Raw genomic sequence first — 24,557 nt, 5'->3', positions numbered from 1 at the left:
CTGGGCTGTGTGGACCTGGGGAGGTGGAGTCGGCCTGGAAGGGGGTTTGCAACTTCCCCTTAGAGTGTCTGTGAGCGTGCACATGTGCGTGGGGGTGTGTGTTTGTGTAGGGGTGGTGGTGACAGAAGAGGACAGAGGGAATTGGAAGAGCTAGATACCCTCATGCAAGCCACCTGACCACGGGGGTGTCCGTGCAGATGGGTGTGAGGGGCGGGCCTGCCCAGGTGAATGCAGATGGGTGTGAGGGGCGGGCGTGCCCAGGTGATGCGGAAGGGCCAGGATGCTCGCAGAGCAGGGAGTCCTGGAGAACCACCACATCCATGCAATGTCCCCAGTGACTCAGTTCCATGTGGCCCACAGCCCAGAGCAGGGGACAAGCAGGGTCACTGGCAATGTGATTGCTCCCGCACCGTGCATCCTCCGAGTCTCTCCCTGGAGACTGCCACCCAAGCCTTCTCTTCTTGCCCACCCACTGTCCCCCTTTCCTGGCCACTCCTGGCAGGACAGAGAACCTCTTTATTTCCCGTGAACCCCTGGTTGATGCTGTCTGAGGGGAGGGTGCAGGAGCACTCCCCCCCACCTTCACGCCTTCCCTCTTAAACCCCCCACATTACAGGGTTGGCTGAAAGGTATGTTTACCTGCCAAGCATCCACTTGCATAAGGCACTGTCAGCTTCTAGGGGAAGCCGAACAGCAATGCCCCCCCCACTGCAAACCAGCTACAAGCCTCAGTTTGCAGAGGGGACCCCATCTCCCTGATGCAGCGGAGAAGAAAGATGACTTAGCGGTGGTTTTGCCACCGAGGAGCTCTGTGATCACAGACAAGTTCCTGAGAATCCCAAGCGGTATGTATCTGGTACACCACTGCACGCCCCGTGCCTGACGCACAGTGGCTGCCCCCCGAATACTGGCTGAATGGAGGAATAAATGAATACAGAAGGGCTGGGACTGCTGAAACGAGACGGGAGAAAGAAAGCATTTGTGACAGCCATGTCACACGGTAAGCATTCCATGTGAGGTAGTTATTATTGTTAGTGGTTATTCAGGAGCAAACACTCTTACCACTGAGTCACACTGGTTCCCAGAGCTCATATGAAATCAGGTAATTAGGGCTAAAGAGTGGCTTGTGCTAAAGAATCCAAGCAGTTGCCTCTGGGTCCAAAAGGTGATCTGTTGTATTCCATCTCATTGGTTTTTAACAAAGTTAGACTGAGCTCATCTTTGTGCCCAGAGTGGGTGGGGTTCTGTGCAAGATACAGAGGAACTAAGTCAAGCTACCCCCCAAAGGAGCTCCTTTCCCGTTGTACGGCTATAGAGGCAAGAGCAACGCTCATCAGCGTAAGAGCCTTCCCGCTTGAGCCGAGGGCGCAGGGCTGCATTCTCGAGGCCAGTGCAAGCCCGTCACTCATTTCTTCAACAGACAGTCACAACTCAGAGCTCACTTGCTGTGCGGCGCACGCCCCTAGCTAGGCACTGGGGACACCGACATCCATCGCATAAACTAGAGGAGCGGCTCCCAGACCAGAGAAGGAGATCTAAAAATGGGTCAGGACTCTAAATGCTAAAACAGAGCACAGGAAGGCGGAGCAGAGGCCCATTCTCAATTCTCCCTGGGAGTGGGGTGGTGGTGGTGGTGGTGGTTAGGAAGGGGTACTTACAGACCCAGGCAAAACCTCTACCCTGGGGCCCCGCCCTGACCTCACCCTGGCTGGAGAACCAGGCTGCCCCTTCAGTCAGGGCAGTGGACGCTGAGAGCACAGGTAAGACCTCCCACAGTGGCTCTTACCCTGCTGGTTCGTGGGGACCCTGTGCCCTGTGACAATCCTGGAGTATCAGGGCTGGAAGGGGATGAAGGCAGAGCCGCACAGAGGCTGAGGACCCTAACTCCTCCACTAGGCAGTGACTGAGAAGGTCCCGTGTGTCTGGATGCCTGGCTAGTGCTGAAGTTTCTAAGGCACTGAGATGCTTGCAGATTCCATCTCCCAGAGCACCGCCCCCTCCAGGTCTCACTTGGGAGCCTAAGGCATAGGCGGGCACCTGTCAGACACAGCAGGTGAGTGACCACTGCTGGGTCCCTGTTCCCAGGACCTCGCCAGTGGCCCTGCGTCAGTTGGGGGCACAATTGAGCAGTGAGGGGGAGTTGGAGGGGGAGGAGAAATGTTCCGATGTCCCAGCTTACATGCAGCCAAGCCGCCCAGGACGGCACCAACTCAGTGCATCCCGGGCAGCTGCGGGTCAGGCCTCTGACCGCCGCCCCCCGCAGACCCAGAGGAGGGGCTCCGGGAAAGCAGCCAGGGACTGCCAATCTGTCTCTTCACTTGCTCGTCAAGCAGCAGGGTCATTTGTATCTACTGCCATAATTGAGCAAAATTTCAACAACAATAATGAACTTGGCACCAAACTCCCCACCTGGTATGGCCGACATCCCTGAAGACCGCCAGGCCAGCGAGACAGCCCCACGCGGACTGGCCGGGAGGGCTGGGAGGGCTGCGAGGCCTGAGCCAGGTGGGTCCCTGCCTTTAGTCACCGTCCCCAGACCCACTGACCGCTCCTCCCATGGCCCCTTGCACCAGTTCACACGCCCATCTGCACAAGCATCTCTGTGTCTGTCCTTCAGTCTCCCTTTTCTGGAACATTTATTTCATAACATTTCGTAGTACTATCTAAGCCTTTATTTTATTTTTTTTAAATTGAGGTACCAGTGGGTTTGTAACATTCTACAAGTTTCAAGTGTTCAACATTAGGATTCCATATCTGTACACACTGTAGAGCGCTCACCACCCAAAGTCTAGCCCGTGTTCCCGGGAGCTCAGGAACCTTGGGGGACCAGATCCTCCATCTCTCGGAAACTCCTCTCTCTGCAGCGCCTGGGGTTGAGGGAGCTCATGCAGGCCACCGGGCGGGCCACCACAGGGGCTGGGGCAGGGGCAGGAGCAGCAAGGCAAGGGACCTGCAACTACGGGGCGCAGTCAGGCCACTTGACTGTCTGTAGGCTCGCCTGGCATGCTGCCTCCCTTCCTCAGGCCTTTGGAAAAATTGGGGGAGTAATGGGACGGCTCAGAGCAAGTCTCCAGGCTGTCAAACCATTAACCTGGATTTTCAGTGAGCCAAGTCACGCCTGTGCCCGTGCCCAAACGTAGAGCCCTCCCGAAGGGTCATTTCCAGGGTCCTGGGACAAACAGGCTCCCGGGCTCTCTCTCTCTCTCTCTGCTCTGGGGAGCATCTCAAGAGCCAAACTGACAGGTTCACAATGCAGAGACCCTTCTCTGAAGCTCCTGTCCCCACACCTGCCCTGGCCGGCACCCCGGCCACTGTCCTGGTCTCGGGATCGGGCTGGGCACAGTGGGTGGAGGGGCTGTTTAGGGGGCAGTTTGTCTCGCTGCCATAAGTCAGCTTCATTTTGTTCTCTTTCCTCTTGCTTTCCTGTTTACCTATTTTTTAAAAACCCTCTTAATGGGCAAAACAGCCTCACGTAGAGTGTGCCTCCCTGAGAGACGTCACACCTCCCAGGCTGGGCTGGAAGTCGGTCTCTCTCTCCAGGCTGCCCACTGGGATGCACCGATGCAGGGGCTAAATATAGAAAGGGCCTCCTCCTCCCCCAGCCTGCCTGTCCTCTGAGGGCAGGGGCACAGGCGAGGACAGAGGATAGATGCTGCGCTTGGTGGCAGGCTGCATAGCAGCTGCCCCTGCACAGACACCCTTATCTGCACCTGCTGCCCATTGGCTCCGATAGAGCCTGATATACTGGGGGGGGGGGGCGGTAAAGGAGACAGAAGTCACCATGGCGACCTGCATAGCTGAGTCTGGAGGGAGCAGGGGCTTGGCTGTGGGCTTGTCCCTCTGCCTCGGCCATTCGAGGCTGGTGGCTTTGTGTCCAGGCCACCTGCAGAGGGGCAGCCCTGTGGGCGGCGGAGGGGGAGGCGGCCCACGTTATTCATGCCGGAAGTCCACAGCCCGCTCAGGGGCCCCTTCCGTGTGCCTCCCCAGAACGCCGAGAATGGATGAATCAGTCCCAGCTCATCAGAGCCTTTCATGCTCAACCAGCCCAAACGACAGATTTAGAAACTGCGTGGTTTCGTTCTTTTAGTGCATCGCTGAGGAACAGCCCGGAGCGGCCCGGGCCTCCATTGTCTCCATCCGCACCCTTTGATCAAGCGTCTGTGACCGCACAGCGCTGGGTGCTGCACCCGGAGACACACGGAGCAGGGTACACGGGGGCAGAAACACGTGCCCAGAACGCTCAGGCCGCAGGAAAAAAAATACCCGAATAGTGCCATTTGTACCAACATCCCACTCGATCGGCACAACCTTGTGAGGAATTGCTGTACTTTGATATGAGAGTGGAGGAGTTCAGTGTCTCTCACAGGGACCCCCAGTAAGGGACAGAACAGACACTCAAGTTTTCTAGCCCAGTGCTGGATAAGGACACCTGGTGTTCACCAAAGTCTGGCAGGTTCTTAAATGCAGACCCCTGGGCCCCACCCTGACCTGGGGACCTTCTGTCAGGAGGGAGAGTGGGTGTCTGGCGGTCCCCAGGTGACTTGTGTTGTGTGGCCCTGGGGTGTCATCCATGAAACCGCACTGCTCAGGGGTGATCATATGGTCCAGCGGTTCCCAGCCCCAGAGCATGTCAGAATCCCAGGTCAATCTATGGCAGCGGTTCTCAACCCCAGAGCATGTCAGAATCCCAGGTCAATCTATGGCAGCGGTTCTCAACCTGTGGGTCGCGATACTGGCGGGGATCGAATGACCAAAACACAGGGGTCGCCTAAAGCCATCGGAAATACATATTTTATTTAAAAATGTATTGTATAATAAATATTTATTTTCCGATGGCTTTAGGCGACCCCTGTGTTTTGGTCGTTCGACCCCCACCCGGGGTCGCGACCCACAGGTTGAGAACCGCTGATCTATAGGAACGGTAACATCCAGGTCCCACCCTGGGCCCTTAAAATAGGACCTCTTACGGAGGGGTCTAGGTGTCACCAACCTCAGAAGGCTCTTTGGGTGATTCTCAAGAGCAGCCAAAGTGGCGGGGGGCATTGTTTCAGGCCCCTTCCTTTTACTCCGCGACTCCGGGAGGGGGTGTGAGTTCTCAGCAGTCACGCCACGAGCTGGGTAGAGGACCAGAAGACCTCCGGGTGTCCTGGCTCTCATGTCCAAGCTCGCTCCACTTCCAAGCTCTGCGTCCTCGGGGCTGTGAGCTCAGAGCAGTCTTGACAGTCCCATTCTTGAAAGGGCAGTATGTGGAGAGGATGCTAATTTTTCTTTCTTAGACTCACAAGTTTAAAGAAAGAGCTCTCAGGCTAGGAAAGTGGGTGCAGACAGACACACGGAACTCCCTGCTCTGAGGGGCATGGGGGGGTACGGAGGGCCTACCCGTTGGTTCCTCTGGCCCCCGGCCACCAGGTCAGCATCTGATTCTGAACGTTCCTGAACCTCCGTGCGACCTCCCCTGCCTGGGACACAACAGTCTTGCTAAGCAGACCTCCTGCCCATGGTGCCAGGCCCATCTGAAGTACCACCTTGTCCAGGCGGCTCCAGATGGAGGGGCTGCATCCTCTCTGACCTTCTGTGACTTAGAGTCAGCACCAGGGATCAGGCAGTTGGTCGTTTACTTGTGGCTCACGACACACGGCATATCACTGTATTATTTTAAAAACAAACACTCACGACTCTTTTCTGTCTTCTCAGACCAATCCAGTGACTTGATTCCTGAGTGCTGCTCTACCCTTGACCTGGTTCTCCCTTAGGACACTGCTTCTTGCACCTGGCTTCTCTGCCTACCCTGGGCTCAGAGACATCCCCTCAAAACTAGCTCCCGGGGCTTTGGTGGGGGAATCAGGTTCTGCTGATGGTTCCTTCCTTCCTCATTCTAGATGCACCTGTGCTCAGGGCATCGCTCCTTAATCCGGTCTGCCCAAGGCCGTCAACACGGACCCAAAGGGAACCAGAGAATCAGCTGTCCACGCAACTGCTGGGCAGCTGCGCTTCCAGAGCTTTCCACGCCCCCACCCCCAACTTGACTCTTCCAGACTCCGACAGCCCGGAGGCGTTGTTGACCCCCATACACGATGCCCTTCTTCCCTAGGAACCCCTGCTTCCGCTGCCCACCCCCCCACTTCTGGCTAACACCTTCCGTCTGGGATCCCTTCAGAATTCGCTCTGTGGGATGACATCTCTGACTTCACACCTATCACGGGTATCTGCCACGTTTCATAGGGCACACGTGCTCAGTCAAGACTGACGGGCTGGCCTCCACAAGGGAACAGACTTGTCGCTGGGGTCTGTCCTCAGGCTCAGAAGGCCTACGAGACAGTATCTGCTTTACGCATGTGCAAATTAACAAAGGGAGAAGGACCCCCAGTCCAGCACACTGGTTCTCCTTCCTGACTGTTGGACTTGGAAGAAAAAGCAGCCGATGTCCTATGCTGGGCACCCTACACTCTCTAGGTCAGGGGTCGGGAGCCTTATTGGCTGAGAGCGTCATGAACACCACATATTTTAAAATGTAATTCCGTGAGAGCTATACAATGACCCGTGTACGTTATGCATTATCCAATAAAAATTTGGTGTCATCCCAGAGGACAGCTGTGATTGGCTCCAGCCACCCGCAACCATGAACATGAGTGGTAGGAAATGAACGGACTGTAATACATGAGAATGTTTTATATTTTTAACGTTATTATTTTTTTATTAAAGATTTGTCTGTGAGCCAGATGCAGCCATCAAAAGAGCCACATCTGGCTCGCGAGCCACAGGTTCCCGACCCCTGATCTAGGTGGTTCCCTATGACCCCTGCCTCCCGGTAGTCACACCTTATGTGTTACCCTGGCGGGAAGACTACACTGACTGACTGGCTTGTAATGAACAGAATACAGTGAAAGGGAGGGCAGCTCACTACCAAGATTATAAAAAGATTGTGATGTCCATCTCTCTCTCTCTCTCTCTCTCTCTCTCTCATTCTCTCTCTCTCTCTCAGATCAATTGCCCTGGTGCGGGGAGCCAGCCTTCATGTCAAGAGTCAGGCTACATGGTGAGGGACTGAGATGAGAGTCAAGCCTTCAGATGACTACAGCTCTGGCTGGTGTCTTTGCCTCTAACCACATGAGAGTCCTTGAGGCAGAGACACCCAACTAGGCCATACCTGGATTCTTGGCCCACAGCGTCTCTGAGATAATAAACATTTGTTGTTTTAAGTAGCTATGTTTTGGGGTACCTTGTTACGCGGTAACAGATAACTGATGCATGTCCCTCGCGTTCCTCCTTTGTGCACATGCATGGTGGGCATGGTGAGGCTCAGGAGTGCCCAGTGGCACTTGGGGCAGGTCAGTGGATGGGAGGGAGGCTTCGGATCCCAGAGCCTCAAGGAAGACAAGCAGGTGCAACTCGACCCTTTCAAAGCCTGCTCCCCCGAGCTCCCCTCCCTATCCCCCCGACCACCCGCACACCCACTCGATTCTGCCTCTGGAGTGTCTCCAGCACACACCGCCCTAGTGTCTCTACTTAATCCGTCCTTCTACTTAAATTCATTCATTCAACAAATCTTTGTAGAATGCCTACTGCGGCCCTCGCACTGGTCACGGTGGGGGGCTTCTGCGGCTCACGAGGCAGCCCTCATTGTTTCCGCTGCGTGCCCCCCCACCCCCCGCTCCCCTGAAAGCACCCTGAGGCAGGAGCCTCCCTCTGCACCTTTGGACTCACAGCGCCCGGCCCCGTCAGCACGCCACCCGCATTCCATGACAGAGGAGGAGAGAATGCACTGCCTGCCAGAGGCGTCTCAAAGGCATGTGTTAGTGTGGGATGGGACAGAAGACGGATAGCTGAGCGGTTCAGGATCCTCCCGACTACCTTCCCCCTTGGATGACAGATGGATGCTTGACTGACACTTCTTCGGCGCTGGGAGTATGTCTGGAGAGCAGTGGCCAGCACGCTAGCTTATTTCATCTTCACCAACATCTAAATATCTGCCCAGGAGGCAAGGGCTGTTCCCATTTACTAGTGAGTAAAGCAAGGCTCAGAGAGGTGGATTAACTTGTTCGAGTTGCACAGGAAAAATAACAGCTAGCGCGTAGTGGGTGTTCCCAGTTAGCTCATGGAATCCTTCTCCAGCCCAGACAGAGGCAAAGAAATATTAGATAATTTATCCAAGTGAATACTTGCAAGCTGGTAAGCGCCAGGGCCAGGAACGGAGCCTGGGAGCCTGATCCGAGAACTGCCGCCCACGCGCTGACAGAGGCAGCAGGGCTGAAGGTCAAGGTTAGGCGCTGGGGCTCCGAGGCCGGTGCTCCCTCCCCCACCTGGCGAGGCCGGTGCTCCCTCCCCCACCTGGCGAGGCCAGTGCTCCCTCCCCCATCTCGCGAGGCTGGTGCTCCCTCCCCCATCGGGCGCCGCTCTTTCCCGCCTCCCCCAGGGGCGCCAGCGTCTTCCAGCCACTTCCCAACCTGACCGTGGATTTGCTTGTCCTGAATTTCTCTTTGATTGGATCCAACACTTTTTTTTTTGTCTCAAAAATAACTCAGAGCTCCTGTCCTATGTTGAGTAGAAATGTCACCCATGTCATTGCCTTCCCCAACTTTTTGGAGGTTACGTGTGAGGACATGGAGGCAAAGGAGGAAAAGGAGGAGAGGCAAGAAAGGGGGGAAAATACAAGAGCAACCAGGAGTTTCTCATCCCTGAGGTGAAGTTTTGGGTCAAAATGAGTCTAAAGCCTTTTTTTTTTTTTTTTTTTGGTTAGATTGTGTCAGTAGAATAATGTGACCCGACAAGTAATAGCGTGGGGACTTCAACCCAGGAGGCAGGCTCCCCAATCTAATCCACCTCCTTTCTTCCCAAGCACAGGAAGGTCTGTGTCTCTCTCCTCTGCTCTGGGCCCACAGACTTATTCATGCAAGTCAACATTCCTGCCCCACAATAGGTGTGATTGCTTCCCATTACGTTGTCATGGCAACACCCACTGCCATTTGGGGGGTGGGGAGGTGGCAGGGGAAACAAATGAGTGGCCAATCAGGCTTTCCAGGAAAGTGTCACAACGCCAAATGCCGAAGCCTCGCAGGATGAAGGTTAGCGCGCAAGGACCCTCCTCACGGACGGTCTCCGTGCGGACTGAGGCCCACGGAGTCCATGTTAATGTGTGTTTGCTGATGGATGGATGACGGACCAGCGGGAGAAGGGAGATACAACCAGTGAACAGTACCGAGGAAAGCAAAAGGCCCTTCCATGCTGGAACTGTCATTCCCATCAAGATATACAGGGGCTAATTCTTTTCTGTGCCAACAGTGGTGGAAGATTACTGAACATCAGGGTCACCACGGTCACTGCCCACCCTCTCGCCCAAACTCAAAGAGAAATGGAGAAGTCCTGCAGTCTAAGGCCCCCCAAAGACAAGAGTGGGGGTGGAGTCCCAGCTCTGGTAACATGTGCCTGTGCTTTGCAGGGTCTGCCAGTCAGCACCTGTGTCCTCTCTATTCCTCACATCCCTCCCTTGGTGAGATGGGGGGGTCATGTGACCACATCTCTCATGGGGTTGTCATGAGGCTTAGACGAGGCAACACACAGGCTGACAGGCACTGCCTCCTGTAAGTGCTCAACAGACGTTAGCCATCGTGATTACGAGGGGCCCCAGGTGCTCGGTGCTGTCGAAGGTGGTGCCCTCACGGTCTCCTCATCTCTCTACCTTGGTATCTATGTTCTGGAGAACAAACCCAGCAGGAGGGAATGTTCAGTCACCCACAAGCCACAGCCTCTCACTATAGAAGACTCATACACTCTCTTAATCCCCTTCGCTGGGAGAGAGCCATTGCCCTTCTCTTCCGGTAAAGGAGGCTGGCCAGCTGGCATTCTTCTTTAGAATGGTGGTTGACTCCACACCACCGAGGGAAGAACTCCGTGAGCCCCGTCTAGGGAAGGTCAGTGGCACGGATGGTGTCCTGAAGGGGAACAGCACCAGCCGTGGGCACCTCTGCCAGTGTTTGTGAGAAATCTGTCAAGGCTCAGACCAAGACGTCTCCAGCTCACATTCCTGTCCCAATGGCCTCTGCCTAACACTGCGCCCCTGGGGCTCTCTGACCAAGGCTGGGGCGGACAGCCAGCCAGAGGAGGCAGCCGAGGTCGACTGGAGCAATTAATCCTAAAGGTTACCGGAGCCTGTCCTGCTGAGGAGCAAGAATCCAATTACCCATAGTGACAGCAGCTTAGTCCCTGGGGAGACACTCGTCTGCAGGGCGGCCCAACAACCTGTCTGCTTGAAACCTTCCTGACAAGCAGGTCTCCCCCCACTTCTATTTCTTCCACTCACCACAGCTGGGCACCGACCTCAGTGACCAGGACATCACCCAGGCTGCAATGCCCAGGCTGTGGAGCAAAGGAGTGAATTCTGGGAGTCTGGGCCATGACCAGCCTTGAGGTCTCCTGAGAAGAACCCATTTCTTCTATGGAAACAAAGGCCAGAAGAATTGGTCACTTTTCCAGGCTGAGCCATACCTTCACGATACAACAAAAGCAGGAGGGAAAGTGGAGAAGTGAGAGAATCCAAATGAGTTTATTTGGACATAAAATAAATATGCAAAATTATGCAGATATGGAAATGGACATATTACTCTCAACCAATTGTTCTGCCATCATCCAAATCAGATTTATAGGTCTGGAGAAGGGGACCACTGAGAGAGAGAATTCTGGCTTCCTTTCCTCTACCATCCCCCAAAACACAGGGTAGAGAGCGGGGAGGTTGGAGGGAGATGTGCTATGCCAGATGACCTTTATTCTGTTGAGTGAGTCAGACCAAGATGAGCTCCTGCGTGTCCAGGGCTTCCACTCTGGACAAAAGTGAAAAAAGAGGTCAAATCTTTTGCCTGGCTGCCACTGGGGAGAGGAATTTGACTTTTGTAATGCAAATTGGCTTCCTGGCTTGCAAGTGCATGATTAAAATGATATGTTTCAATGCGGGAGCCAGACAGCAGACTTGGTATTAGAGAGCAGCAGCTGCTTCCACACAGAAGGAGATGCAAGGTGCGTGCAGGAGTAGCCAAAGAAGTTATTTGTGGGGCGTGGAGACTCCAGGATTCGCTAACCAGTATGAACCATCCAGGTGGGATTTTATAAACATAACCTGGGTGTAGCATAAGAAAAGCTAAGTGCCTTTCTCTCCTGTCCTGGGAAGAGTTCCATTCAGCCCCAGATCAGTCAGTCGATTATTCATTCCTTTATTCAACATTTACTGAGTACCAACTGTATTCTAGGTGCTGTCCTTGGTGCCTAGTATACAGCAGTGAACAAGGCAGGCAAGGTCCAAGACCTCAAGGAGTGGACACTTCAGTGGAGACTGTTGACCTGGACTCAAACCGGACTCTGCCACTTAAGTGTTTAATGGCAAGTGTTTAATCTCTGCCTCGGCTTCCATATCTTCACAATAAGCATATAATGCAACTTCTTTAAGATAAACATGCTGCCACTTCTGCTTCCACCACAAGAGAGTGACAGGGACCGGTACCTTCCTGTCTTCTACAACTAGGAAATCATATAAAATATATGAAATACATCTGTTTCATACATTTGTTCCAGATTTTGGAACACGTTTGTTCCAGACGTTGGACAAACATACTTGCTCCAGATTTTGAACAAACACAGTTGTTCCAGATATTGGACAACAGGCAGTATAGGAGGATTGTGATCCCCGAGAGAAAATAATCAAATGGGAGGGGCACTACTATTTCACCATCTTCCTGTCTGGACCCAGTCTCCCAGCTGTAGCACAAAGTAGGGAACTTAAACAGAAGCCAGCCTCTTAGAGTTCAAGGAGATGGAGGCAGCTAGAATGTTCAGAGCAGAATATCAGAAAGAGCTCTGGATATCTGAAAGGGATCCCCTTAAATCTTTGGCTAAATACTGATTTATGCACATACAAAAAAAAAAAAAAAAAAAGAAGCTCCATAAAGGCTGGAGAAAGAGCCACCACAAAGAATCAGGCCAAGCTACTTTCAGCACTTCAGTGGGGCTGGGAAGAGTTCATGTTCCCATGAGCAGAGTGGACAGACCTTATAACAAATGCACAGGACATCAGGTAGGTCCTCAGAGAGGTGTCACCTGATAGTAGAGCTAAAATACAGCCCTACTCACCTTATGAGAGCTTAAAAACAAGCTTTGACAGGCTCAAACTGATCCCAAATAACTTAACTGTATCCCATAATAAAGTCCAACACTCTTTAAGAAAAAATATCAGTACCCAACAAAGTAAAATTCATCATGTGTGGCATCTAATAAAAAATACTAACAAAGCATGCAAAAAAAGCAGAAAAGAAAATTAATCAATAGAAAATGATTCAGAAATGACAGAGATGATGAAATTAGCATTCAAGAATATTAAAACTACTGTAACAAGTATACTATATATGCTCAGAAATATAAAAAAAAATGTGAACATGATAAGGCTAGAAATGGAAGACATAAACACGACCCAAAAGAAACGCCTAGAAATGAAAAAGTACAATAACTAAAATTAAAAAAAGACATAGTAAATGATATTAACAGCTGACTAGACATATCAAAAGAAAAGGTCAGTGAATTTGAAAATATAGCAATAGAAACTATCTAAAATAAAGCAAAGTGAGATGAAAAACTGTAAAAACTAACATAGCATCAATGAACTATAGGACAATATCAAGTGATCTAACATATGTGTAATTGAAACTCCCCCCCAAAAAGAAAGGGAACATTAAAATATTTGAAAAAATGTTCTGGTAAAACCTATAAATCCACTGATCCAAGAGGCACCTTGAACTCCCAGAAGAGTAAATGTAAAACCATAAAAACAAACAAAAAACCCTCTACTTAAGCACATGATAACCAAATTGCTGAAAACCAGTGATAGAGAGAAAACCAGTGGGAAAGTAGCCAGTGGGAAAAGGACATTACAGACAGAGGAACAAAGGCAATGTGGCAGAATTCTTGTCATGAAGTATGCAAACCAGAAGACAATGACAGCCCCCTAGGCACAGAGAGGAAAAACTGCCAACCTAGAATTCTATATCCAGAAAAAGTATCTTTCAAAAATCAAAGCAGAATACTTTTTTCAGATTAAGGCTGAGAAAATTCATTGCCAGTAGTCCTGCCTATAAAGAAATGTTAAAAAAAAAAAAGTCTTAGATAAAAGAAAATAATACTAGATGGAAATTTGGATCTGCATAGAAGAATGAAAAACACTGGGAAGAAACAGATCTGTGGATAAATTGAAACACATTTTTTTACTCGTTTTTGAAATTTCTAAAATTGTTGACGGTTTAGAACAAAACTTCTTTTCACCCTATTTACTGTGGGATGTATAAAATGTAGAAGTAAAATGTATGACAATTATATCCCAAAGGACAAGTCAGAAAATAGAATACTTAGCTATAAGATTCTTCACATTATACATAAAGCGGTCTATTAGTTTAACATAGACTTTAATACGTGAAAACCAATAAGATATATTTATATTTATAATAAAGTATATTGTGAACCACAGATTAATGACTAAAAAAAACAAAACTAAGATCTATGACTAAATAAGCCAGCAGTGGGGATAAAATGGAATCATAAAAATGATCAGTTAATACATAATAAGACAGAAGAAGAAGAAAACACGACACAAAGACAGAGGGGACAGGCAGAAAATAAATAGCAAGATAGCAGACTTAAAACTCAACCATATTACATTAAATATAAATGGTCTAAGAACTTTAACTAAAGACATTGTCATATTAGAGTTAAGGAATGAAGGCTTAACTTTATGCTGCCTATAAGAAATAAACTTATTTAGGAAGACACGGGTAGGTTAAAAGTAGGAGAATGGAAAAAGATATGCCAAGAAAACACTGATCAAAACAGAACCAGGGCAACTAAATCAGATCAAGTAGACTCTAGAACAGGGGTCCCCAAACTGCGGCCCCCTGAGGCCATTTATCCGGCCCCCGCCGCACACCCGGAAGGGGCACCTCTTTCATTGGTGGTCAGTGAGAGGAGCATAGTTCCCATTGAAATACTGGTCAGTTTGTTGATTTAAATTTACTTGTTCTCTATTTTAAATATTGTATTCATTCCCATTTTGTTTTTTTACTTTAAAATAAGATATGTGTAGTGTGCATAGGGATTTGTTCATAGTTTTTTTATAGTCCGGCCCTCCAATGGTCTGAGGGACAGTGAACTGGCCCCCTGTGTAAAAACTTTGGGGACCCCTGCTCTAGAACAAGGACTGTTAGCAGGGAGAGGCACATGCACACTTTGCATACACTGTAGTAAGTACTGGGGTACTAGTAAGCCTGTGTGCTTAAGGGGAGTGCAGAGGAATTCTGGGAAGAGCAGAAGGAACCTGCTACTGAGGTCAGCAAAGACTGGAAATAGAAAGAGTAGTTCTAATATGAAACTACGGGACCGAATGAGGCCCAGACAAAAACAAATAAAAACTTAATTTTCCTTGTTGCCAAAAGGAACCAATAGGAAGTAGTCTTTGAGGCTGGAGGCAGCAAATGATCAACCAGGAAGCACAACTGGAGACAATGGAATAGAATTATGGGAGCCATGAGATTCTTCTGCATGTGGGTCATACCCACAAAAGTTTGCCACCTAACGTTAAAGGGATGTTTCTGCACCTTCAACGGCTGTGTGTGTAGCTGTGTAGCAGTGTGGCAGGCACTGTGGGGGAGAGGCACTGAGGAGGGGTGGAGAGGGGAGCTGTACAGGGGATGGTAGGACAGATGATAAATCCGTTGAGAGCACCTTATGTTGAGCTGCACAGGCCCAGAGCCTGAGCTCAGGGGATCATCGGACCACCAGGCCCCGTTCATTCATTAATTCATTCAGCAAAAATTTCTCAAGCACCTGCTATGTGCCAGGCGCTATCCTAGATGCAAGGGATGTAGCATTAAATAAGACATTCCTTGTCCTCCGTATGCTTACGTTCTAGATGGCAGAGATAGATGGTAACAAGTGTAAAATAATACAATCATTATAGGTTAAGATTGGTGCTACGAAGGAAGTAAAAGAGAGTGATGGGGACCAGGCAGCACCTGATGGTGGGGACAAAGCTGGGTGGTGTGGCAACTACGGATACATTTGGTGTTCAGGGAAGGTGTTTCTGAAGATAGAACATTTGCCTGATACCTGAATGATGAGAAGGGGCAGCCCTGTGAAGATCTGGGGAAAGCTGAAGCAACAGCCAGTGCAAAGGTCCCGAGGCAGGCACAAAACTGGCATGTACAATTACTGAAAAGAAGGCCACAGGGGTTGAAGCCCTGAGGGCAAGGAAAGGAGGCAGGGGTCTCCCCAGAGAAGATCTGACAGTCCAGGGTAAGGGGTTTGAATTTCATTCTACATGCCTCATACTGTCTCTTACCAAAGTGGCCCTAATCATGACTGGATGATACTGCTGAAGCAGGCTGGGCAAACTGACAGATTAACAAATACAGAATGTCACAATTTAAGGTTCTTCTAGTCAAGTCTATACTGCTGTCCTACCAAAGGATTAACCCAGCTGAAGCTGGCACCTCTCCCTTCCAACATAACATCTGTGGACTTTTAGGACTTGAACTGATTGAAACCAAGGGTCACTCTGTTCTCTGAATAAAGGACACTGTCCCCGAAGGAGCCAACCTGGATGCAGGGAGATGGAGAATATTCCAAGGCTCTGCTTAGGGGCCCAGGTTGTGGCTGTACCATTTCCTGTCCTTTCTACTGCCTACTTCTTGGGAATGAGCAAAGGACAGCTTTTCCCTGGGGCCACTGGACCAGCGCCCAGCCGGGAAGCACGTGGGAGGGGGGAGGACCCTGCTAGGCCCCTCCAGCTGGTAGCTGAAATGGAGGCCTCCACTCCCTGCCGACGTTCCATCTGGGAAAGGTCACTCAGACCCTGGACTCACAACCAAGTGGGAAGAAACTGGTTCCATGGGAGGGCAGGGGCGCAGCCCGGTGGGTGCTGTCTGCACCTGAGTCCTGACCCAGGGACGACGGGTCGTCTGCCTACAGCCCGGCCTCACACATTCCGTCAGCATCTCTGGGAAATCATCACACTCCCCACACCGAAGAAACACAGTCAACAGATCCTGGTTTCCTAGATACGCCAGTGGCTTCTAAAAATAGCCAGGCAATGACAAAGCAAATTGGCATATGGACTGCAAATAATTCCAGTACCAGCTTGCCTGGCAGTGCTCTAGCCTCCCCATGCTGGGCGCTTCCTCCTCGTCCCTCTCCTGTTTCTCAAACAGTCTCTTGTTGCTGAACACCCCAGACCAAGTGTGCGCTGGAGGGGCAGCAGAGGTCCCGCAGTGGGCCCTGCTCAAGGCAGGTGTGCTGGGCTGGGCGGAGCCGCCCCGGGCCCCTCCCACTGCCCTCATGTTCACCCCCAGGCCCTCTGCCACCCCAGCCACACTGGAGATGCACCCCTCACGCCATCCAGTAGCTGTGTGTGTGTGTGTGTGTGTGTGTGTGCGCGCGCGCGCGCGCGCACACACACACCTCCAAAGCAATAGGCTCCTCCCCACGTGGGGCTCCTCCCCTAGAGTGCAGGTCACTATCCACCATCAATCGATCAATCGCTTTCCCTCTGACCCAATCATTCTCCTGGCTCCAAGAGAGACTTTGCAAAGCCTAGTCCTTACTCAAACATTGTCATTCCCGGAACCTGTACAGGCCGGGTCCTGTGTCAACATACCCCATACCCGGAGGTGGGAGCCAGCCCAAGAGGGAAGAGCCAGGAGCTGGGCCCCAGGGAGCCAGGCACACTGACACGAGGAAGCTTGGTCTGCCCCTCTGCTGAGCGCCCTTCGCCAGCTGTCTCCTTCACGTCTCCTTCAGCCTCTCCAATGACCCCATGGTGCAGGGATTGCTATCTCTTATCTTCTTATCTATACTCTCACTCCTTTCTTTTTTGACAGCCAGCATCTTTTTTATTTTCAGCTATAACATCGGGGGTCCAGATTCGCAGCATACGTAGACAGCCTCAGATGTATTCGTGCTGCCAAGCTGTTGGCGAGGAAGGGCGCTCTGATGTGACACTACAGTCCCCTCTCAAAGCCACACACCACTCACTACCTCTGCGAACCGATGGAAGAGAGAGCTCACATGCTCACAGGGGCTGAGTAATCACCCAAGGGTACAGGTGCAGAAAGTTTCGCTGGAATTCCTTTAACAGCCGGAGGGCACAGTGCCCCCCCCCCACCTGCTCGGGCTGGGGCCAGGCAGTTAATAGACCCCATCTCAGGGGGTCCCAGAGGCTCTGAGGAAAGGGCCATTGACTGAGTGGGGGCACAATTAAAGGGACCAACAAGGGCTGCCGGGCCCTCAGGGAACAGCAGTGAGCGGAGGGTGTCACTGTCCCCAGGCTGAAGGGGCGGGGGGAGGAAGCACGGAGCACCAGGGGCGGCCTGGCAGGTGTGCTTGGCACAGGGTGGTGCCTGGAGCAGGAGGAAGTGGTCTTCCCACCCCCAGGCCTCCTGTGGTCACTCAGCTGGATGCCAGATGGCCAGGGCCTCTGGGGTGAGCCCAGGGCGCAGAGCAGGCCTGAAAGGGCAGAGACGAAACTCCAAGGGACGAACAGAGCGACCTGCACATGGAAGAACAGCTCGGGCCCACGTCGCCCTTGACGTTCGGAGCTCAGTAAGCCAGAGTCGAGACAAGGCAGGGCATTGAGGGTGGTGCGGACGAGAGGAGAGGGAGGGAGGGGATACCAGGCAGGGCATTGAGGGCTGATGGGAAGAGAGGGAGGGAGGGGATACCAGGCAGGGGCATTGAGGGCAGTGCGGACGAGAGGAGAGGGAGGGCGGGGATACCAGGCAGGGCATTGAGGGCAGTGCGGACGAGAGGAGAGGGAGGGAGGGGATACCAGGCAGGGCATTGAGGGTGGTGCGGACAAGAGGAGAAGGAGGGAGGGGATACCAGGCAGGGCATTGAGGGCAGTGCGGACGAGAGGAGAGGGAGGGAGGGGATACCAGGCAGGGGCATTGAGGGCTGATGAGAAGAGAGGGAGGGCGGGGATACCAGGCAGGGCATTGAGGGTGGTGCGGACAAGAGGAGAAGGAGGGAGGGGATACCAGGCAGGGCATTGAGGGCAGTGCGGACGAGAGGAGAGGGAGGGCGGGGATACCAGGTGAGCTGCACGACCTGCGTTCTGGGCTGGGTCTCTGGACGAACCGCTCAGTCTTGCGTATTGATTTAAATTCTAAAATAATTTTAGAAAGCATTCGACTGTAAAAAATACCATTTCATCTGCAGTCTATGCCAGGATCCTTTCTTTTCTTTTTTTCTTTCTTTTTTTTTTTGCATCCCTCTGTCCCTTGGGCCTAGTACACAATCTGTTCTTTAGTGGTATTCACTGCAGAACGAATGAAAGCTCTTCTCCCGTGTCTTCCCGTCTCACTTGGCTCCCTCCTCAAGGAGAGAACACAACCTCTCCCCAAGGGAAGCGCATCCTGCAACGCACACACAGGCAAACCCAGTCCACGACGAAGGACCGAATCGGAGGATCCTAATACTTAAGAGTTCTCCTTAAGCAGATGCTCACGCACATCATCCAGGATGTCACACGCCGTTATCTCAGAGCCCCTCCCCCTCCCCCCAGCACCCCGTGGACAGGCTGTGGAGTCATTGCTGGCTTACAGGTGAAGAAAGCCAGGCCCGGAGAGCGGGCTGGCCCCGCACCTCTCGGCCTTGCACCTCCCTCGCCTGCTCCCTTTCCTGTGTCTGTAGCAAGCGGCGTCCAGCCGGATGCAGCCAATGGGAGGCACTGGTGGAAGATGGGAGGGCAGGAGGAAGTGAGAAGCCTGGGTATCTCTGTCCTCCCTCTCTGCCGTTGTGTGTCATCTCCTTTCTGATGGCCACCGCAGTTCTGCCTTCTGCTGAGGGATGCCAAGGGGACGGCTCTGCCCTGGGGAGTGGTGACTTCCTGCTAACCTCTGCTTCCATCCCCACCCGTCTGGCTCCTCACTCTTTGTCTCCTGCTCACCAATTCCCTGAATTCAATTCCCTCTCTGCTTCCCTAGTTTGAACTTGTACCTTGATAAGCAAGGTACAGCATGCTGTCCAAGGTCACAGGTAAGAGAGGGTACAGTTAGAACTCAAGCCGCGGTTACTGAATAGAGGGCTCCTCACCGCTCGCATCTGCAGCATCTTAATTCAGAAGTCAGCTTTGTCCAGACTTCTTACTTCACTGAGGACCAGAGAGGGAGAGCAACCTGCCCAAGGGAACACAGTTACCTAACGCCAGAGTAAAAGGCTCATAGTACAAGTCTCCCGACTGTCGCCCCGGACGGACGTGTCCCTCTCCATCAAGCCCCTGAGTCCTCTGAGGCCTTGGGTAGGAGGAGTCTCTGCTTATTTTCAGGGTTGACTCTTCCGTCTTCTATGAGAGCCGAAACAGCACCCCATCCTTGCCTTCCCCAGAGCTGGTGGGAAGATCAACAGGATCAGCCAGGGTTCGGAGCTCCTGGGGAGATCACCTGGATGCCTAAATCTAAGGCATTGCCGTGGTGAGGACAGCAGCGAAGCACTTACGGGCAGCAATAATTTTCTTTCTTTCTTTTTTTTTTTTAACTTAAAGATACTGCAACAACCAAGGTAGGCTGTTCTCAAGGCAGCTGAAAAACTCATTCTGTAGACAGTTCTGTCTCCAAGTATTCGTTGCCTTGAAGGCCAAGCGAGCCTCCAGGCAGCCCTAATTTGTCCGAGGTGCACACAAAGGAGAAGATGCCATTACGAAACCATGGCCACGGGCAGCATCTTTAATTCATGAGCGGGGTGGCAGCTGGTGGGGGAGGGGAAGAGAGCTGGTAGGAGGAGCTGCCTGGAGCCTCTGCCTTGAACTCAGGGTAAATAAACCTAGGAGTCCGGCCCGACCAGCCCAGACAAGTGGTTTACAGTGGGTGTCGTGGGGAGGGGTGACCTGGTCGTAGGGAGGGGTGACCTGGTCACGGCCGGGAGGGGAGGAATGCAGACAGTGCTGCCCTCCCTGAGCTAAGAGCACAGTTGACGGGCTGCTGGCAGGAAGTCCAGCACTGCTGTTCCTGCATCCAGCAGATGTCTGCTGAGGGTATGTGAGTTCTCCTGCGGCAGAAAGCCTGGGTTCACATCCTGGCTCTGCTCCTTACTGGCTCTGAGACTTCGGGAACGATACTTATTCTCTCTGTGCCTTTAAACCAGGGGTCGGGAACCTTTTTGGCTGAGAGAGCCATGACCACCACATATTTTAAAATGTAATTCCGTGAGAGCCATACAACGACCTGTGTATGTTACACATTATTCAATAAAAATTTGGTGTTGTCCCGCAGGACAGCTGTGATTGGCTCCAGCCACCCGCAACCATGAACATGAGCGGTAGGAAATGAATGGATTGTAATACATGAGAATGTTTTATATTTTTAACGTTGTTATTATTATTTTTTTATTAAAGAATTGTCTGCGAGCCAGATACAGCCATCAAAAGAGCCACATCTGGCTCGTGAGCCATAGGCTCCCGACCCCTGCTTTAAATGGAATAATAACAGCATTTATCTCATAGGTTGTGCCCTAGGGGGTTAATTCAGTTAGTGCACGTAAGGGCTGGGAACAGTACCTATCCACAGAAAGCATGCTGGAACCTAGCTAGGTACATTGTGGCTCTGAAGTCAGATCTGGATAGAAGTTCTGTTTCTGGCCTGTGTGACCTCAGGCAGGTTTCTTGACCTCTCTGAGCCACAGTTTTTTCCTTTACCAGAGAAGAGCAGCCCCTGTTTCAGACAGCAGCTGTGAGGATTCGATGAGATAGTGCTGTAAAGTATCCAATCATTATCTCCTCTGTAACTGAAACAGTGACAAGGCCTTGGCCTGACGGCGTATGTCTGGGGAGGAAGGCGGCACACACGCTCAGGTCTGACCATCCCTGCGGGCTCCAGACAGACACTGGACCACGAGTCAACAAGCCTGGTTCCCTCCTGGCTCTGCTGGCTGGGTGAACATGCATAGACTGCCTGACCTCTTGGCCTCAGTCTTCCCCGCCACCCCCCAGCAAAACAAACAGAATACGTGGCCTCTGAGGCCCTTACAGCCCAGCCATTGCAAGAGCAAAGGCACGCTGTCCGGGACCGCAGAGAACCCCCGCGGCAGACGGAGAGGGCGGCCTGCTGGGGAGATGTGGGTGCACGGAGCCTAGCACAGGGCCAGACACACAGCGTGGGCTCCGGGGCATCCTGTCTGCTGCCCTGCCCTGCACGGTCACTGCCATCTGATCCCACAGCACAGGGCTGAGTCTGAAAAGCGCGGGTGAGCCCCCACATTCTCCCCTCTTTCTGTCCGGCCAGCTTCAGGTCGCCGTCCCACCGAGGCTCCTAGGCCAGGACCTTCTGTGTTCTCATCCCACAGCCGGGGTCCACCTGGACCAGGATTCTAATCTCGGGCCTTATAACACCTGGGTCCACATCTTGGAAACACATTTCTGTGCCTCCAGTCAAGAAGTGGCACGTGCGTCTGGGTCAATGAAACCCAAGGGGGGCACTTCCTCCTCCCTCCGTGGGGGCTCAGCCTCTCACTGGTGCAGGCTTGTGCTCAGGAAGGTGCATGACCCTCCTTACTGCCCCCCCCCCACCCAGGCAGTGAGCGGGCAGAAGTAAGTGCTGCCGCCAGCACCACTGGCCGGAGGGGGCGGGGCTGAGGGGGGGGGGCTGTCCGGCCACCAGGCAGACAGATGCACAGGGCTGGGGATTCTAAACCCCGGAATTCATGAGCTGTCCCTCAGGCAAGGGACATGCCCACGGGCAAGGACCACAGCACACCCGCACCAGGCTCCTCTGCGCGTGAGCACGCGGGAGGTGGTGCGCCTTGGCTAGTGTTTCCTCCCTCCCGCCCTCCTTTCCGGCACGTCCGTGTGCACACCTCGCCAGCACCTGTGTGCCACCACTGTCTGTGAGACAACAGACACAAAGGCGAGTAGCCCGAGCACCCTCTCCCTGAACAGCCAACAGTCTGGAAGAGAAGATTCTGGACAGACCAATAAATAATGACCACAGCGTGTGCTAAATGCTGTAACTAAGCAGCAACCACGATCCCCGGCAGCCGCAGAGAGTCTGGGGAACATTAGGTCCTGCAGGTCACTCAGTGGAGGGCGGAGACCGGGGCCCATCGGGCCCACACACATCGTCTGAAAGCATTTCTAATCGCACTTCAGGCACGGGAGTGCTTCTGCTCTGGCTGGTGACACGTGTGTCGGAGACCAAGCCACAAGCTGGCAGCTCAGGTCTGTGCCTCCCAGCGGGGCAGCCATCCTGGCAGGAGCCCAGGGTCCCTTGCTTAGAAGATGCCGCCCCATGAGGTCTTTACTGGCCTGGAGGGTGCCCTTGGGCCATCTCAGTTTAAGAGCAGAGGTTACTGACTGCCACAGCCCTGGGCTATTTCAGGGCACAAGGCTCTTGAGAAATAACATTCTGGCCTGTCTTCCTTCCAGACAAGGGCTCCCTTGCGCCTGACTCTAATTTCCCTGGAGGGGGAGACATATTGCTTCTGGCTACAACCCTAAGAGGGACAACAGCATCCTCCTGACTGCTGTCTCCTTCCTGGCCCAGGAGCCAGACCTGCACAGAGATGCACTCAGTAAGGGAACACTCTGGGTCGGGATCTGGGCTCCACACTGGGCCACCCACAGGTGACAGGTGCCTGACCAGCATGAAAGGTTCAGGCGATGCTTCAGACCTTGCAGCAGATGCCCCCTTGACCTGTGTGGTCAGCTCACTAGGGGAACAGGCAGAGCAAGGGAAGGGCGGGGCCAGCCCGGCTCCCCACGCCCAGGACTGCGCAGGTCCCTGCCCCCACACAGACCGCGCGAGTCCATCCTCTGCAACCCCAGAGTGCGTGCCCACATCATGCCAGTTACCAGGGCGTGCTGAACAAGGGCAGCTGCAAACGGGGTCTCTGCCTGGCCGTGTTGACCGCTTTCTTTGAGGGATGAGGTCCTCTCTGCCTTCACAGCGGCACACCTCGAGCCCGGGGTCTGAGCCATGTTCTCGTTCTGAGGAGGAGAGGCGGGAGAGCCCACCCGGTCCGCAGAGGGTTCCAACTAATAATTCCTGCTGGCAATTACCATTGTGCAAATGTGGTTTCTTGGCTTAACAGGTGATCGGCCCAATACTGAATCGATTACTACCTGGATTAACGTGGGAGGTGGGTCATTTCACACCAGCTGCCTACCATCTGTAAAACCCAGGCTGGGCAGTGGGGAGAAGGCAGCTTCTGGCTGGCCTGGGACTTCACACTTTATCCCATAAAGGCAACATCCACGCACACACGCAGACGCCAAACCACGGAGACCTTTCCGGACTCTTTCAGGCCAGCCGGGTCCCCCACCCCCACCCCAGGCTCCCTCTACTCCCCCTCCCCTCCTAATTGCTCTCCGTAGCACTGAGCACTAACTGACACACTGAGTATTTTGTTTACGTGCATTAACCCCCTTCCCCTGTGCGGCTGTCAGCTCCGAGGGGCGCTTGTTCCATCTCGTTCCCGGCTGCAGCACAAGCTCCTGGAACAGGGCTCACTGGGCACTCAGTGAACGTAAACATGAGCTCAATGAATGAAAGAATGAACCGGAGGCAGCGAAGCTCCGTGTCCTGTCTCCACCGAGGGCTCCCGTGTCAGAACTGCCTCCCGCCGCTCCCTCCATCTGCCCATCTCTCTGCTACTGAGAGAAGCGAGTGACTCAGCTGCACTGACGCGAATGTTTACAGACAAGGCCATCAGAGCGGCCAATAGATGGCTTTGTTTAGCACTGACGATGGACCCTGCCCTGGGCTAAGCGCTTTATGTGTATTAAGTATATTAACGCATTTACTCCTTATCACAGTCTGATTGTCTCCAATTTACAGTGCCCAGAACGGCCAGCTGCCCAGGGTGTCAGGCCCAGCAGTGTAGTTTCAGAACTTAACACTCCTCCCCGCTCCATTCCAGGGCCTCCCGGAGGGGCGCTGCACCCCGGCTCCCTTCCTCTCTTCTTCCCCCACGATTTCCCGTCTTCCCGCTGCTTCTCAGCTCCCAGCATCTCCCCCACAGGCGTCCCTACGCGTGCGTGCATTCATTCATTCATTCATTCATTCACCAGATGTGGACTGAGGCCTTCCACGTGTCGGTCGCCGTTTTAGGCACTGATCATCCTGAAAGAGAAAGGAGTCTCGTCCCGTGAGACTCCCAGGACAGTCAGCTGCATCCTTTCTCTTCTTGTCACAAGTCCAGTGCTTGAAGAGTGTGGGATTGGTGGTTTGTCAGACCCTCTATGGGAGCCTGGGGCAGAGTGGCTCATGGGATCTGGCCCTGATTTGACCTGGAAAAGGGACCAGCCGTCCCCTGTGGGGTAAAAGGATGGGGCCCGGGAGCCCTTTGCCCATCCTAACCTCCTCCCCAACCCAGCATCCTCCCTCCTCTCAGCTGATCACAAAAATGCCTCTTTGTCTAATTATTACATATACTAATTATTTTCATTTACATGCCTAGCTTACCATTTATGCCTAATTATTGTGCAGCTCTGAAACATTTATGCATACCATTAAGAATGTATCAGGGTAACTTTGTGGTGAATTTTA

The 24,557-nt window shown here is 52.7% G+C and overlaps 1 protein-coding gene across 2 annotated transcripts in view; it reads right to left on the bottom strand.

Annotated features, from left to right (window-relative positions):
• KCND3 (potassium voltage-gated channel subfamily D member 3) overlaps positions 1-24,557 on the bottom strand; it is a 198,966-nt gene that overhangs the window by 106,229 nt on the left and 68,180 nt on the right. The window lies entirely within an intron of this gene.

The sequence above is a fragment of the Saccopteryx bilineata genome, chromosome 11, assembly GCF_036850765.1.
Source record: "Saccopteryx bilineata isolate mSacBil1 chromosome 11, mSacBil1_pri_phased_curated, whole genome shotgun sequence".
NCBI classification, from domain to species: domain Eukaryota; kingdom Metazoa; phylum Chordata; class Mammalia; order Chiroptera; family Emballonuridae; genus Saccopteryx; species Saccopteryx bilineata.
This window is presented reverse-complemented; position numbering and strand designations above follow the sequence as displayed.